Below are 15,193 nucleotides of genomic sequence, written 5' to 3' on the forward strand. Positions count from 1 at the left end.
TAAACATACAAGTTAGCATCGGACGCACATCTTTTGAAGTTTAAGCTTATTAAAAAGAACTTATCTATCTGCTCGAACTTATCTATCTGCTCTGGTACCATGCTTTCAGGGCTTGTTTTAGCCCATACAATGCCTTTTTTAGCTTGCACACTTTGTTCTCAGAATGGGGGGCCTCAAACCCTGGTGGTTGAGCCACGTACACCTCCTCCTTGAGGTCACCATTTAAGAATGCTGACTAAACATCCATTTGGTAAATTCATAGAATGCTGACTAAACATCCATTTGGTAAATCCATTTAAGAATGCTTCCTCCTCCTTAAGGATAGGGACAACTCTCGTTGTCATAGAGTTTATGTAAGAGCTGCTGAACACGGGGTTTGAAATGCTGCAAGAAAAGAGGCTAACAAGAAGAATTCAATTTTTGATGCCAAAGTTCACTATATTGCTTATCAAGTTCGTAGAGTTACAACAAAGAAACTACGAACAAACAAATTTTGTTCAAGTCCTTCAGCATGTAAATTTTGGCTTTACTCCAAGGCTCTTAAGCAAGCTCAAACTTTCAGGCCGCTAACAAAGGTAGACAGCAGAAGGTTCACAATTAGTCTTCAACCCCATGTATAAATCAGAGCAACATCAAGGCCACCTGTACCTCAGCATTGCTGAACTCCCATAAACCTGGGTAAAATTTTGTTCAAGTCCTTCAGCATATAAATTTTGGCCTAAGGACATAGAAGAAGAGCTGAAAGAGAACAGAAGAGGACCAATGAAGTGGGAAGTTCCTCAAAGACTCTCCAAATGAGGTGGGTAACCCTTCTCTAAGGTCTTCCAAATGAACACTTCAGCAAACCTTGAAATTTGAGGCCTAATGCTCATTTTCTCTTTCTTATCATTAGACTGTTCTATTCTCTTGAATGCACTGAAAAAAAATTGCTGGTGTCTTCCAACTGCTTTTCATAAGGCATAATACCACTGGGCATACAATCTAAACCATTATTTGGGTCACTTTGACCAAGCACTGGATTTGTTTCTGGCTGAAGAGCCATCACATTGTTTGATCTTTGGTCTGCTTCCCAAGTTGCTTAAGGTGCAGCATCTAAGACTGCCATATTTAGGAGACTTTCTGGATAAATCTGCTATGATGGTTGGCTGTAAGGAACCATCTGATGGCTTGACTCCAGTAGTTGCCTTTGCAGCCGCAGATCTTTTAGGTGACATTGCAATTTTTCCTCTAGCTCGTTTGCATCCTCTATTGTTTAGAATGATTCATATAATCTCAATCTTTGTTGCAAGTTATAGTAATACACCTAAAGATCTTGCAAATGGTGGTGCAGACTCTCAAGACTAGGTGTTGGTGCACTCATGATCGATCTTCTTGAACACACGTTTGAGTTGCTCCAAAGCTTCAACTTTCCTTTTGGCCCTCTCTTGAGGTGCTATATTTGCAAATCTCATTATGACATCCTTTGGAGGGCTTCTGGTCCCATTGATCCAGCTCAATTTTCCAGAGGAGGGGGAAAGAACAAGATGAGAAGGATATCGATGTCGCAGAGAGTGGCGAGCTCCTTGGTCTTCTTCTCGAGGTCCGATCGGTGCTTGTTGTAGGCAACCTGCTTGCCATTCGGGGTCCCTCCCCGCTTCTGTCAACTGCTTTTTCTTTTGCATTCTCGGAATGTCAATCTCCCAAATTGGTGAGTGAAAAGCCGCCTGAAGTTCCCTGTTCCACGCATCATGTCTGGGGCGTCAATTAGAGCCCTATTTTGGTCGATGACATCAACAATGACCACAAGCTTTTCATAGCTTGGACCATAATTCCCATAGCAATGTGCCCCAATCTCAACATAGCATCCGAAAGGCTATATTGAGGATGCGAAGCTTTTGAACTTTCCCTCCAACTTACCGCCTCCTGGATCCCAATGTTGGAACAATTTTATGTTCCTTTGGGCAGTTTTTCGAAACAGAAAGCCTTCTCTCAAAACAGTAGGCTCTATAGGCTTTTCTCCTAGATCCATCCAGACGGGCACCTTTAAGTCGATAATCTGAAGATCCTCTGTGGGTGACATTACCATCACAACCCCAAATTTATAGAAACTTTCTAAGAGTCTTCTTGTAGACATCCAAGATCCCATTGAATTGACGTTCCCCTCCTTTCTTTGCAGTCTTGACTTCATTGGCAAGGCGAGTTCTAGCATAATCAAGGGAATACACAAGAAGGAGGGAAGAAGCAGTCTTTGAGATAGCCGCAGAGACTCCTCCCATCAAAAATTCTACGGCAAAGGCATATGGACCCTTCTCCTCCATGGCAGATAGTGCTAATGTATCTTCTTCAAAAATGCTTTATCCCGCATATTACGTTGGCCTTGTTCACGTGCAACCTTTATCTTCATAGCTTAAATGTCGGCTTCGACAAAGCTTCCTTTGATTCTACGGTTTCCTGCACTTTTCTTGGAATTCATCATTGAAATTGACAGCATAATAATATTCTTTGGCATCAGTTTTTCATATTTTTCTGACACACACACAACATGCACACAAACAGAAACACACACAAACACAAACACACAAGTGGAGTATGTACATTGGATGTGGGTACTAAAAAGGACGGAAAAATAATGCAGCAATCAAACACAATGAAACACACGCAAAAAGATAACACAGATGCACAACAAAAATGGAGGTATTTATGGCTCGGATGCGTAGCAGCACGACATCCACCCCCTCTAAACCTGCGCATCCTCCGGACGAGCCAACTATCCAGGATCATCCAAGTCCACAAACAGGTCCAGTCCTTCATCAGTTTCCAGTAGACCTGTTTCTCCATGAGCTTCATCATCCATATTCTCTGCTTCTTCTGCTAGAATTTCTTCTGACTGCTCTTCTTCTACCAATGCTTCAAGTGCATACTCTTCATCTTCTCTTCTCTTGAAAATCTTGACTCATTTTCCAGCAATGGGCACCCTCAATACCGTCCCATCCAATTCAGCTAACTCATAGGTAGCATTGTCAAAAACATGTTTCACCTCATATGGTCCAAACCATCTTTGAACCATTTTTCTCATGCTACTATGCTGATTCTCTAAGCTACTGTCGTAGACTAGAACCCAATCTCCCTCTTTTATGGCTCTAGGCCGCAAGCGATGCCTCAAATCAAACCTGTCCTTGTTTCTGAGTCGGGCTGCCTTCAAACGATCAACTGCTAGAGCTGCAGATCTTCTATCCTTCTCTCTAGTTGATGAATCCGAAGAGCTAGAAGCTCCTCCCTTGATAAATTCTATTGCCATGGAAGATCACTCCACGTAAGAGCACAAATTTCAATAGGCATGACCGGTTTTTGCCCATACATCAACTCTGCAGGCATATATCCAGTAGTCACGCTATGTGTAGAGCGGTCTGTCCACAATGCAAAAGGTAGTAATCTCGTCCAATCTCCAATCCGACCTCTATAAGATTTTGCCAATGCCTTAACTATCGGCAGATGTCCTCTTTCACTCTTGCCATTCCCCTCTGGATTATAGGCAGTAGTAAGAGCCAACTTAATCCAACTTAATCCCAAGCCGTGAGAAAAATTCTCTAGCTTCGTCTGCATCTAGCTCTCCACGATCAGCTATAATCTTGCCTATACATCCATACGTGCAAAATATTTCTTCCAACAAGAATTTATATACTGTAGTAGTGGTCTTTGTCCGCAAAGATCTACCTTCAACATAGTTAGTAAGATCCTCCCTAGCCAAGACAAGATATCTCATCTGCCAAAGTCCCACTGGCAAAGTAACCAAGTCAACCACCCATTTATAATGCATACATAACGGATAGGTCGGATGCAACTCATCACGATGCCGCACTAAAGAGTAAAGCTGACAGTCCCTGCAAGTCTCCACAAAGTGGGAAACATCTTTATACATCCCTTTCCACCAGTATCTTTCTTTGATTTTCTCATTGGTAGCCCACACACCTCTATGTCCAGCCCAAGAACTCTCATGAAACTCTCGCATAATCTATATCTGCATCACTGCCTCACAAACTACTCTTAAGGGTAGTCCGCCTCTCTTCTTTGGGTGCTTCCAAAGAAAACCATCTTTCAAGAAATACCCATAAGCCTTTCTTCTAATTTTCTTGAATACATCATCTATCCAATCAGCCCTTCGAGTCAATGAACTCAGATACTGACCAATTTGTAGCCACTCGTCAACATAGAGTTCTTCAGTAAAGGCTTCAACAGTAGATACATGACAATCATGAACAAGGACAGAAGCTACAAACTCTGTCTCATCATCTTCTGCAAGCATTGACTCCTCATCCTCATATCTCACTCTAGACAGCATGTCAACAACTGGATTATCTTTTCCTGATATGTGTCAAAATTCTGGATTCAATGATTTGATGTAGGCAATCCACCAAAACATCGCTATATCTGGAGTCGAACAGCTAGTAATCATGCCAAGCAAAGGCAAGCAATCTGTTTCCACAACAACTGAAGCACCAATAAAATACCCTTTATCACACTTCAGTGCAGTGACTACTCCCCACAACTCTCTTTTAATTTGCGGATATCTCCTCTGCTGCTCATTAAGAACTTTATCTCCAAAGCGGATTGCATATATGTTTCCTTCAGCATCATCCTATCCCACTGCTCATCCTATGCCAATAGGGCTGGTATCAACTGTCAACATGATTGGCCGTCCACACTGATAATCCACCTTGCGAAGAGTAGGAGCTGATTGCAACAACTTCTTGAGTTTACGCATGGCTTTCGAATGCTTCTCATCCCAATGAAACTTCTACCCCTTTCGAAGCAGCTGATAGAGAACATCTGCAATGTGAGCAAAATGAGGAATCCAAATCATGTAAAATACACAAGCTCCCACAAATCTCTGCACCTCTAAAGTAGTCGAGCAATACTCTATAATCCTGTTTATGGCATCCACCTTTGCAGATGAAGGCTTCCTGCCATAATAACCAACCATATGCCCAACTATGATAACTTCATTAACACCAAAGACAGATTTTAGCCCTGAAAGAGTCAAATTCACCTCCTCTAATCGTGTCAATATTTGCTCACAAGCAACCAAGTGCTCAGCCACCACAAACTGTCTACATCCTCGCAAATCAAGACTCTCATCCTTTTCTTCTTCTGCACAACCCTTAATAGGCACATAAGAAAGGCATGGTATACTGCGGAATATAGTCTTGCAAAACTCTATGCATAGCATTCATCATATGAGCAACTGAGTTGGTGGCACCTTGAGGCAAGGTACACATCCTCACAAGACCAATAGGTGTCCGCATAGTGGTAATATCCCTGCTTCCAAGGCAAGCTGAAACTGGTCATAACCAGAATACAAGTCACCTAGGGAATAGATGGCTCGTCCTGCAAAAGCCTCAGCAAATTCACCCACAACTGGACCTGTTCCCACATTCCTGATTGTCACTCTATTCACGGGCTGCATATCCTGAATAAATCTCAAGGTATCATTCTTCTTTGGTACAGTAAACCACCTGTTAGAATAGGGCGCAGAAGAGGGTTCCAAAATCCCCATCTTAATCTTCTCATTCAGCAACTCTATCAGCTTTGGCAAATGTGCTCTAGGCACAGGTATAGGACGTATATTCCATGGCACATGAGGAATAGTGAAGATGACCATAGGCGCAACCAATTCGGGACTAATGCAGCCAATTTCATGAGGAAAGAAAGCAAATGCCTTACCATGTCATCCAAGCATCTCTCTAAAACATTCTTTTTCCACTGGAAGCAAGAAATCATCATTTCCAATCTTCGATTCTGCAAGAGTTTCAGCTATAAATTTATGTCCAATATTTGCAGGATCTCTCAACATAGGCTGCTTCATAGCTTTTTCTATATGCTCATCACTATCAGGAGGAAGCGGTCTTGCAACCGGCTTAACCTTCTTATCAACTGTTTTATACTTCATGTCAACCTTGGCATTAGTCGGGCACTCTTTTCTTTGCTGCAATTTCTGCAATTTTTCAGCAACTCCCAACTCTGTTGGCTGAAAGATTTCAACCCTTTGCTCTATGGACTGCATGGGTGCAGCCTGAAACTCTGTACGCTGAAATTTTTCAGCATTAAACTCTGTTGGGCTGAATGGTTTCAGCCCTCTGCTCTATGGATTGCCATGATGCAGTCTCATACTCTATATGCTGAATTTTTCCAACATTTAACTCTGATGGCTGAAAGGTTTTAGCCCTCTGCAACTCTGAAAGTTGATCAAGATCAGCCATAGATTCGGTTTGCTGAGTTTTCTCAGCCTTTGACTCTGTTTTCAGTATAAAATCAGAAATTTCCTAATACATATCCAAGGTTTGCACAGGTATGATCCTTGAACCCTTACATACATCAGTTTTCAGCATATTTTCCATCTCAGACAATGTATCTGCATAAGACATCCCTTCATACAACCCATCCACATGCTCTTCTGCTTGCAAAATACCTGTAGTCTTCAACTCTTTCTCCTTACGACCAATGTACTGCCTGGCAGCTCTAGACAAATCTGAAATTTTTTGATAACTCACTGAACTATCTGAAGAAAAACCATAAAAATTAGTGGAGAAAGACTGGCTGCCAGGAGGCGAGATCTCCTCTTTTCTCCGCTCCGTACCACTGGCATCTCGCAAGACAGCGGTACCTAATGAAAATCCAACTCCTTCGTAGGTAGTGGTGCCTCACGCAAGGAGTCCCTGTTTCTCGGATGATTTACTCCAACAGTCATAAACTGAACAGCTCGCATACCATCCTTACTGCGTATCCGTGCATAAGCTGAGCCGTCATCCATCACTTCGTCTCCATTCTTGCTTCTATAATGAAAGGCTGTCCAAGAATAATCGGATAAGAGCAAGAATCCTAAACAAAGCAATGATAATCCTCTTCAACATTACCAATAGAAATTTTGATGCTCAAACAAGCAGCATACATATCGCCAGAAGTATTATTGGCTGCTCTCATGCGCCAGCCATGCTCTGCATCCATAGGCCACTTGCCACTCTCATAAACACCTCGAGCAATAAGATTAATCTCGGAACTATGATCGAATAAAGCGACCAAAGGAATCTGTTTTTCTCCAATCCTTACCACCGTTTCAGTGGTTGCTCTAGCCCAATGACTGCGTGAAAAATGGCTGCGAGGAATGAGGATAGGGGTATCATCATCTTCATATTGCATAGGCTGAACTATTTTCTCCAACTGCGGATTGACAGAAGCATTCTCAACCATCACTGCATCATCATGCTCTTCCCCAAGAGCTCCATGCCATAACCCCTGTAAAGCAGGTCCTTCCATTGCATGTCGTTTCCTCTGCAAAAGATCCTGCATCTGATCATGTATTTCTCTTCCAGCAATCCCAAGAGCTTCACCAACAATAAAAGTGACTTCAGTATTCAAAATTCTTTCATGAAAAATCTTACTCATATCTGTCTGCATATCAAGGTCTGACAAGAGCTTGAATCCTGGCTCCTTTCTTGGTTGTCTCTTTTCTTTCATCTATTTGTCTCCCATAGGTTGCTCAGGACCTGATTGTACTGGAGAACTCATCATAGGTAGAGTTGTAACAGGTGGTGAAACAAAGTCACTCCCTCTAGTCTTTTTGGAGGTGCTGAGACCCTCCTCATCTCTTCTTCTCTTTTCCTCAACCATGGCATCTAAACCCTGTGTTTTCGCCATATAAGCAAAAATAGAATACCTGTCAACAGGAGAATCCCATCCGGTTTCTCCTCGGATGCTGAAGCCCACACAAGTCATAGTGGATGCCTGAACTTTCCCTCTTCTCGCTATCTCCAAGGCAGAGGACCATAAAGCAGAGTCTCCATCTGATTTCTGCTCAAGCTGGACTCCATAAGCTGAAGCATCTCCTCTAACACTCACATAAGCTGATCGCGCAACCATATCATCAACGAGCTTCTTCATGCCTCCCTTACCAAAGTTTGTGTCAAGAGGAGCACCAGTCTCTGTCAACCATATCTTCCCATCTTGTCCCCAAAACACTACGTTCTTCTTACGCGCTTCCTGAAAAGCATCACAATCTCTGCAGTGTTGGTGCTCTGTATTATCGCACCAAATAAATCGTCTCCCTTTTCTTTGGCCAACTAGAAAAGCAGTCACTGGAGAGCAGGTGCTACAACAGGTACTGACATAAGTTGCTCTTTTAACTTCCCAACTTCAGCTTTGACTGCCTCTATCATCAAAATCTGCCAAGCCTTTAATAACATCATCTACTGATAAGGGCACTGGAGCAGCAGGAACTAGTGGATTTACAATAGGAGGAGTAGGTTTAGGCATAGAACTTGCAGCAGAGGTAGAAGTAGAGGTCTCCAAGGATTTTTCAGAAGCAGATCCTGTATTATGATGCAATCGTACCCTCCTGCGCTGCTTCTTAACAAGCGCATTCACGGCATCAATGACATGTCTCCACTCAATCTTTAAACCTGAATCGGTAGCTTGATCTTCCAAAAGATCATCCAACTTTTCCTGTAAATCAGCATCAGCAGCTTGTAAAAATAATTCCACTTTCTGCATCTCCAAAGCTTGCTGCTCAGTTCCATCCAACTGATCATAGCGGCTCTCAAACTCTCGCAGAAGGGCGGTAAAACTGAAAGTCCTTTATTAGGCATAGAAACCCATGCTAAGAAATTCATGCGGTTCATAAGACCTGTATCCTCCAAGAAATATTCATCTTTTAATGCCTTCTTAAACTCTGTCCAACCAGCATGTGTTCCTTGAATTTCTGAAATTCGGACTTCAAGAGCGCGAACCACGATCCGCAAGAAGTAGCGGCTCCAAACATCTTGAGAAACCCCAAAAAACTTCATCTTTTCTTCATACAAATGCAGGTAAGTTGAAACTTGTTGGCCGTTGAACTGCTTCATCTCCTGTTGGTGGACAGCTTTCAAGGCATCCATGGCATCACTATCGCGCTTCGCGTGTGCTTGCTGCTGCATATAGGTTGTAAATGACTGAAACAGATGCTTCATGACATTCTCGTCCGCCATCTCTTCTTGCAAGTCTCCCATCTTGCTGGAAATTGACGCAGCGCTTTCACGTCGAGTTCACTAGAAATATCGTAGAGTTTGTGTAAGAGCTGCTGAACATGGGATTCGAAATGCTGCAAGAAAAGAGGCTAACAAGAAGAATTCAATTTTTTATGCCAAAGTTCACTATATTGCTTATCAAGTTCGTAGAGTTACAACAAAGAAACTTCGAACAAACAAATTTTGTTCAAGTCCTTCAGCATGTAACTTTTGGCTTTACTCCAAGGCTCTTAAGCAAGCTCAAACTTTCAGGCCGCTAACAAAGGTAGACAACAGAAGGTTCACAATTAGTCTTCAACCCCATGTATAAATCAGAGCAACATCAAGGCCACCTGTACCTCCGCATTGCTGAACTCCCATAAACCTGGGTAAAATTTTGTTCAAGTCCTTCAGCATATAAATTTTGGCCTAAGGGCATAGAAGAAGAGCTGAAAGAGAACAGAAGAGGACCAATGAAGTGGGAAGTTCCTCTAGCTCGTTTGCATCCTCTATTGTTTAGAATGATTCATATAATCTCAATCTTTGTTGGAAGTTATAGTAATACACCTGAAGATCTTGCAAATGGTGGTGCAGACTCTCAAGACTAGGTGTTGGTGCACTCATGATCGAGCTTCTTGAACACACATTTGAGTTGCTCCAAAGCTTCAACTTTCCTTTTGGCCCTCTCTTGAGGTGCTAGATTTGCAAATCTCATTATGACATCCTCTCGAGGGCTTCTAGTTCCATTGATCCAGCTCAATTTGCCAGAGGAGGGGCAAAGAACAAGATGAGAAGGATATCGATGTCGCAGAGCGTGGAGAGCTCCTTGGTCTTCTTCTCGAGGTCCGATCGGCGCTTACTATAGGTAACCTGCTTGCCATTCGGGGTCCCTCCCCGCTTCTATCAACTGCTTTTTCTTTTGCATTCTCGGAATGTCAATCTCCCAAATTGGTGAGTGAAAAGCCGCCTGAAGTTCCCTGTTCCACGCGCATCATGTCTGGGGCGTCAATTAGAGCCCTATTTTGGTTGATGACATCAACAATGACCACAAGCTTTTCATAGCTTGGACCATAATTCCCATAGCAATGTGCCCCAATCTCAACATAGCATCCGAAAGGCTATATTGAGGATGCGAAGCTTTTGAACTTTCCCTCCAACTTACCGCCTCCTGGATCCCAATGTTGGAACAATTTTATGTTCCTTTGGGCAGTTTTTCGAAACAGAAAGCCTTCTCTCAAAACAGTAGGCTCTATAGGCTTTTCTCCTAGATCCATCCGGACGGGCACCTTTAAGTCGATAATCTGAAGATCCTCTGTGGGTGACATTACCATCACAACCCCAAATTTATAGAAACTTTCTAAGAGTCTTCTTGTAGACATCCAAGAGTCCATTGAATTGACGTTCCCCTCCTTTCTTTGCAGTCTTGACTTCATTGGCAAGGCGAGTTCTAGCATAATCAAGGGAATACACAAGAAGGAGGGAAGAAGCAGTCTTTGAGATAGCCGCAGAGACTCCTCCCATCAAAAATTCTACGGCAAAGGCATATAGACCCTTCTCCTCCATGGCAGATAGTGCTAATGTATCTTCTTCAAAAATGCTTTATCCCGCATATTACGTTGGCCTTGTTCACGTGCAATTTTTATCTTCATAGCTTAAATGTCGGCTTCGACAAAGCTTCCTTTGATTCCACGGTTTCCTGCACTTTTCTTGGAATTCATCATTGAAATTGACAGCATAATAATATTCTTTGGCATCAGTTTTTCATATTTTTCTAACACACACACAACATGCACACAAACAGAAACACACACAAACACAAACACACAAGTGGAGTATGTACATTAGATGTGGGTATTGAAAAGGACGGAAAAATAATGCAGCAATCAAACACAATGAAACACATGCAAAAAGATAACACAGATGCACAACAAAAATGGAGGTATTTACGGCTCGGATGCGTAGCCGCACAACATCGTTGTTACGCGAGCGGTGATCGAGAACAAGCCTCACTCACAACCCGATAACGAGACGTTAAGGAGTGCCGGTTGGGGTAATTGACTTTGTCGAATGCACAACACAACTTAAAAAATTCAATTATTCGATCATATATCACAAGCCACACAAAAACAAAACAAAGCCTCTTATAGCTCAAAAAATTTTTAAAAACCCGTATGCAGGTAGAGTATCACACAACCACAACACAACAAAAATACCAACAATTCGAAAATAAAACAAGTGAAATATATCCTCGTACCTTAACAACCATGATCCGATGCTCGGCGCTTTGACATCCAAAGGCTCTGACTTTCAAATTAGCATGACAAGAACTCACTCTAGCATGCGACCCTCCACTCTCCTCTCTTACAAAATACAATTATAATCAAGGGAGAAGGCCCTTAACTCTCCATTCTCATCTCCTTATATAGTTTTCTATCCACACTCACACACATTAGGCTTTTTGCTTTCAGCTTTTGGCTTTTGCTTTTCTACTGCTTTTCACTATTTTCATTTTTTCTGCTCTATGCCTGTTTGCAACTTGTTTGGATCATAACTTCGTAATTTGAACTCCAAATGTAGTTTTTCAGATAATCAAAACGATCGGAACACATCTGATCGACAAGCCAACGTGGGCAGAATTACGAAAATCCATCAAAATTGGACAAAAATACTGATTTTCGTAAATCGCATCATTTTTTCTCCATCTTTTATCTTGGACGACTTATTCCCTTCCTTGGCCTATTGTTCTTGTAATTGCACACACTTTCAGCATACATGTCCTCTTTTTCTTCAAGAAATACTCATTGACGATGTAAAACGTACAACCTTTTCCTTGGATCCTTGAGTCTTCAAAATATTCTTTGGATATGAACCTGTTTTTTTATGCAGTGTGCCCTAGCAGGAATATGCTATGAAAGAGAACTTCGTGCCCAATCATTCATGATTTGAAAAAATATGCAATGTTGGATCCATGATATGCAACCAATCAATCGATGCTACACACAAAAATAATGTATGCATTGAAGAAATTGTGCCTAGTCTATCTACATGTGATCGTGCGTCATGCAAAATGCAAACATAATTCCTTATTAATTTAAAATTCATTATCCTCACCTCTCAACTCTCATAAAAAAAGATATGATATACTCCACTCCACCCATCCAAAATCTCACAATCACTCTCGAAAATGATGATCCTCAAGATGTTGACCAGATAAGAACAACCCATCTCACAATTGGTGGCGTCCTTCACGACTCTCTAAACTCATCCAACCACCTTACGCTCTCAATCAGAGGTTCCTAGCTTTGTGATAAACATCCCATATGGTGTGTGCAATAAATGTGTGTGCTCAATGGTGATAGGTGCTCTCTCATGTGCGCGTGCATCTAAAATTTACTGCATATAGCTGTAGCGGACCTCATGCCATGCTAGTGCTCAATGATGATGCAAAATGTGCATAATCCCAACCCGTGGCATGGAAGTATTTGATAAGAACATGATACGACCCTCGAGTGCAGTGCATCAACAAGTGTAACTTGAAGTGCTTGTGAAACCATTATCCCCGTGATGTGCAAAAGTCTCGACAAGAAAACATACCTAGCTCCTCAATATTCAGTTGCTATTAACAAACACAAGCTTCATCCTGTTCAAAAAAATACCAAGCTTGACCAAGGCTATCAAGTTTCACACTCAACAAAATGACAGAAACAAATCCTATGCTAGTCAAACACAAGAAATCCAATTACAGAATAACAAAACAAACTGTCACACAAACAACTAAGCTAACAGAAATCAATCCTAACTACAATTTGACTAGGGCTTTTCAGTTTTCAGAAAAACACTTGACATCGCAACAAGTTCATAGTGGAGTACATCTTTGCTTGATGATAAAGTGGAAGAACGTGCCTTCTCCTCCTCCAATGCATGCATTTCCTCCTTGAACACCACATCACAGATCGCGATGATCTTATTTTACTCTTGGTCATATAATTTGTCAGGCTTCTGCTCATCACTATAACCCAAGAAGATACATTTTCTATTTTTTGGTTTTAACTTGTTTCTCTTCTCATCTGGAACATGTGCATAACATTCACATCCAAAAATTCTGAAATATGAGACATATGGTTTATTACTAGTGTAAGCCTCATGAGGTGTTTTTCCCTTGAGAGCCTTTGTGTAGCTATGATTTAGCATGTAGACTATAGTATTAATAGCTTCAGCCCAAAAATGGTTAGGCAATCCTTTACTTTTTAGTATGCATCTTGCTATCTTCACAATGGTGCGATTCCTATGTGTTCCACAATACTGTTCTGCTGAGGGTGTGAGGTAACGTCATTTGACACTTGATTTCCTTGCTCTTGAAAAAGTCTTCAAACTCCTTTGAGTTGAACTCACAACCACCATCTGTTCTAAATTTCTTCACATTTTTCCTTTTTCATTCTCAACAAGTTTTAGCCATTCTTTAAACTTACCAAGAGCTTGAGCCTTATCATGAAGGAAGTACACCCACATCTTCCTAATGTAGTCGTTGACAATGAACATAAAATAAGAAGATTCCCCCAAGGCTTGTATAGGCATCTTACCACACAAAAGTCATCATGCACCAAATCTAGAGCAGCCTATGCTCTATTATTGCTTTCCTATGGAATTGCATTTCTCTATTGCTTGCCCATCATACAAGCTTCACATGGTTCCTTCAATTCAGTCACTGTAGGTATGTGAGCAACCATACCTTGCTTGTGCATCTCCTTCAACACTGCAAATCCAATGTGTCCAAACCTTTCATGCCAAAGCTTACTTGTGCCTACTCTAGCAATGGCTGTAAGAGCACTTAGCTCATACATGTTGTTCCTTCTTTTTCCTTTGCCAACAACATTGCTAGCAATGTCGAGAATTTCTGCACTTGTCTTCTTGAACCTCACTTCATGACCAAGATTAGTTATGGCAACAAAACTGATAACAAATTTCTCCTAGTTTGGGAACATACAACACATTTGAAAGTTTTTTAACTTCACCATTTGTAGCAACAAAAGAAATAGTATATGTGCCCATGGTAGGGCATTTTGCATCATTTCCAACCGTCACAGTGATGGATTCGTGTAGAGGATGCATAGAATTGTATAGACCTTTCTTGTTGGTGGTCATGTGACGGGAGGCCCCACTATCCAACACCCATGAGTCTGTGGTAGATTCTTCTTGCACCGAGGAGCACACTTCCTCAATGGTCACCATGAATAACTCCAACTCTGCTTCAATCATATTGGCTATCTCTTTCCCTTTAGTTTTAAAGGTACCATTCTTTTCATCTGCCTTCTTGACACGAAAATCTGCGATTGCATGTCCTTTCTTCTTACAGTAGAAGCACTCTCCTTGAAACTTCTTCCTACCGCCCTTCTTCTTTTTGTCACCATCATTTTTGGTGGAGGAACCACCTTTGCCTTTTGCATTGGTAAAGAATGCAACACCATTGTTGCTTCTTTCTCAGGCTTTTAGCCTCAACTCCTTCTCTAGCAATAATGCACAAAACTCCTTAGAACTCAAGACTTGAGGTCTCACCTGAGTATTAAGGGCAGTTACTAGTCCATCAAAATTTTGTGGAAAAATCCGAAGATACATCTGAGCTCCTTGCTAGTCTTTTGTATCGCAACACCAGCCATCTGGTCACGCAGATTCTTAATCCGAGTGATGAATGCTTCATCCATCTCTCCTTCAACAAATTTCTCCATTGCTAGTTGATTCTCCAAGTTTTGAATCCTTGTTTGGTTTTGTGTTTCATACTAACTCCTCAGTACATTCCAAGCCTCTAATGCTTTGGTTGTATGCTAAATCAAAGTCAAAAAGCTATCAGAATAGCTTGTAACTAAGGCACACATTCATTTCCAAGATCATAGAAGATCTGCATTCGGAGGAATCATAACACTAGAATTTGATGGATCGGGGGTAGGCTATGGTTATGCGCCAGTCCCCAGCATAGTCTCCAAAAGCTCATAAGAATCAAGGATAGTTGTAATTTTGAACTTCCACAAGGTGTAGTTTGTACCATCTAACTTGCCTTCGCTGAAGCTTGGTGGACTAATCCTCATTTTTTGCATAGCTGGTACAATAGCAGCACCTCCTACATCGCTTCCTGATACAGCATAATTTCTTCCAAAAGTCAAGATAGTTTCTCTTCGCTATTGAAG

At 41.6% G+C, this 15,193-nt stretch overlaps 1 pseudogene; it reads right to left on the bottom strand.

Moving 5' to 3' along the window:
* Positions 1 to 898: 898 nt before the first annotated feature.
* On the bottom strand, positions 899 to 2,297 carry LOC148027913 (agamous-like MADS-box protein AGL65; annotated as a pseudogene).
* Between the last annotated feature and the right edge of the window lie 12,896 nt (positions 2,298 to 15,193).

This window comes from Lygodium microphyllum, chromosome 12, assembly GCF_053477565.2.
Source record: "Lygodium microphyllum isolate KBCC chromosome 12, Lygodium_microphyllum_v1.1.10, whole genome shotgun sequence".
Taxonomy (NCBI): Eukaryota; Viridiplantae; Streptophyta; class Polypodiopsida; order Schizaeales; family Lygodiaceae; genus Lygodium; species Lygodium microphyllum.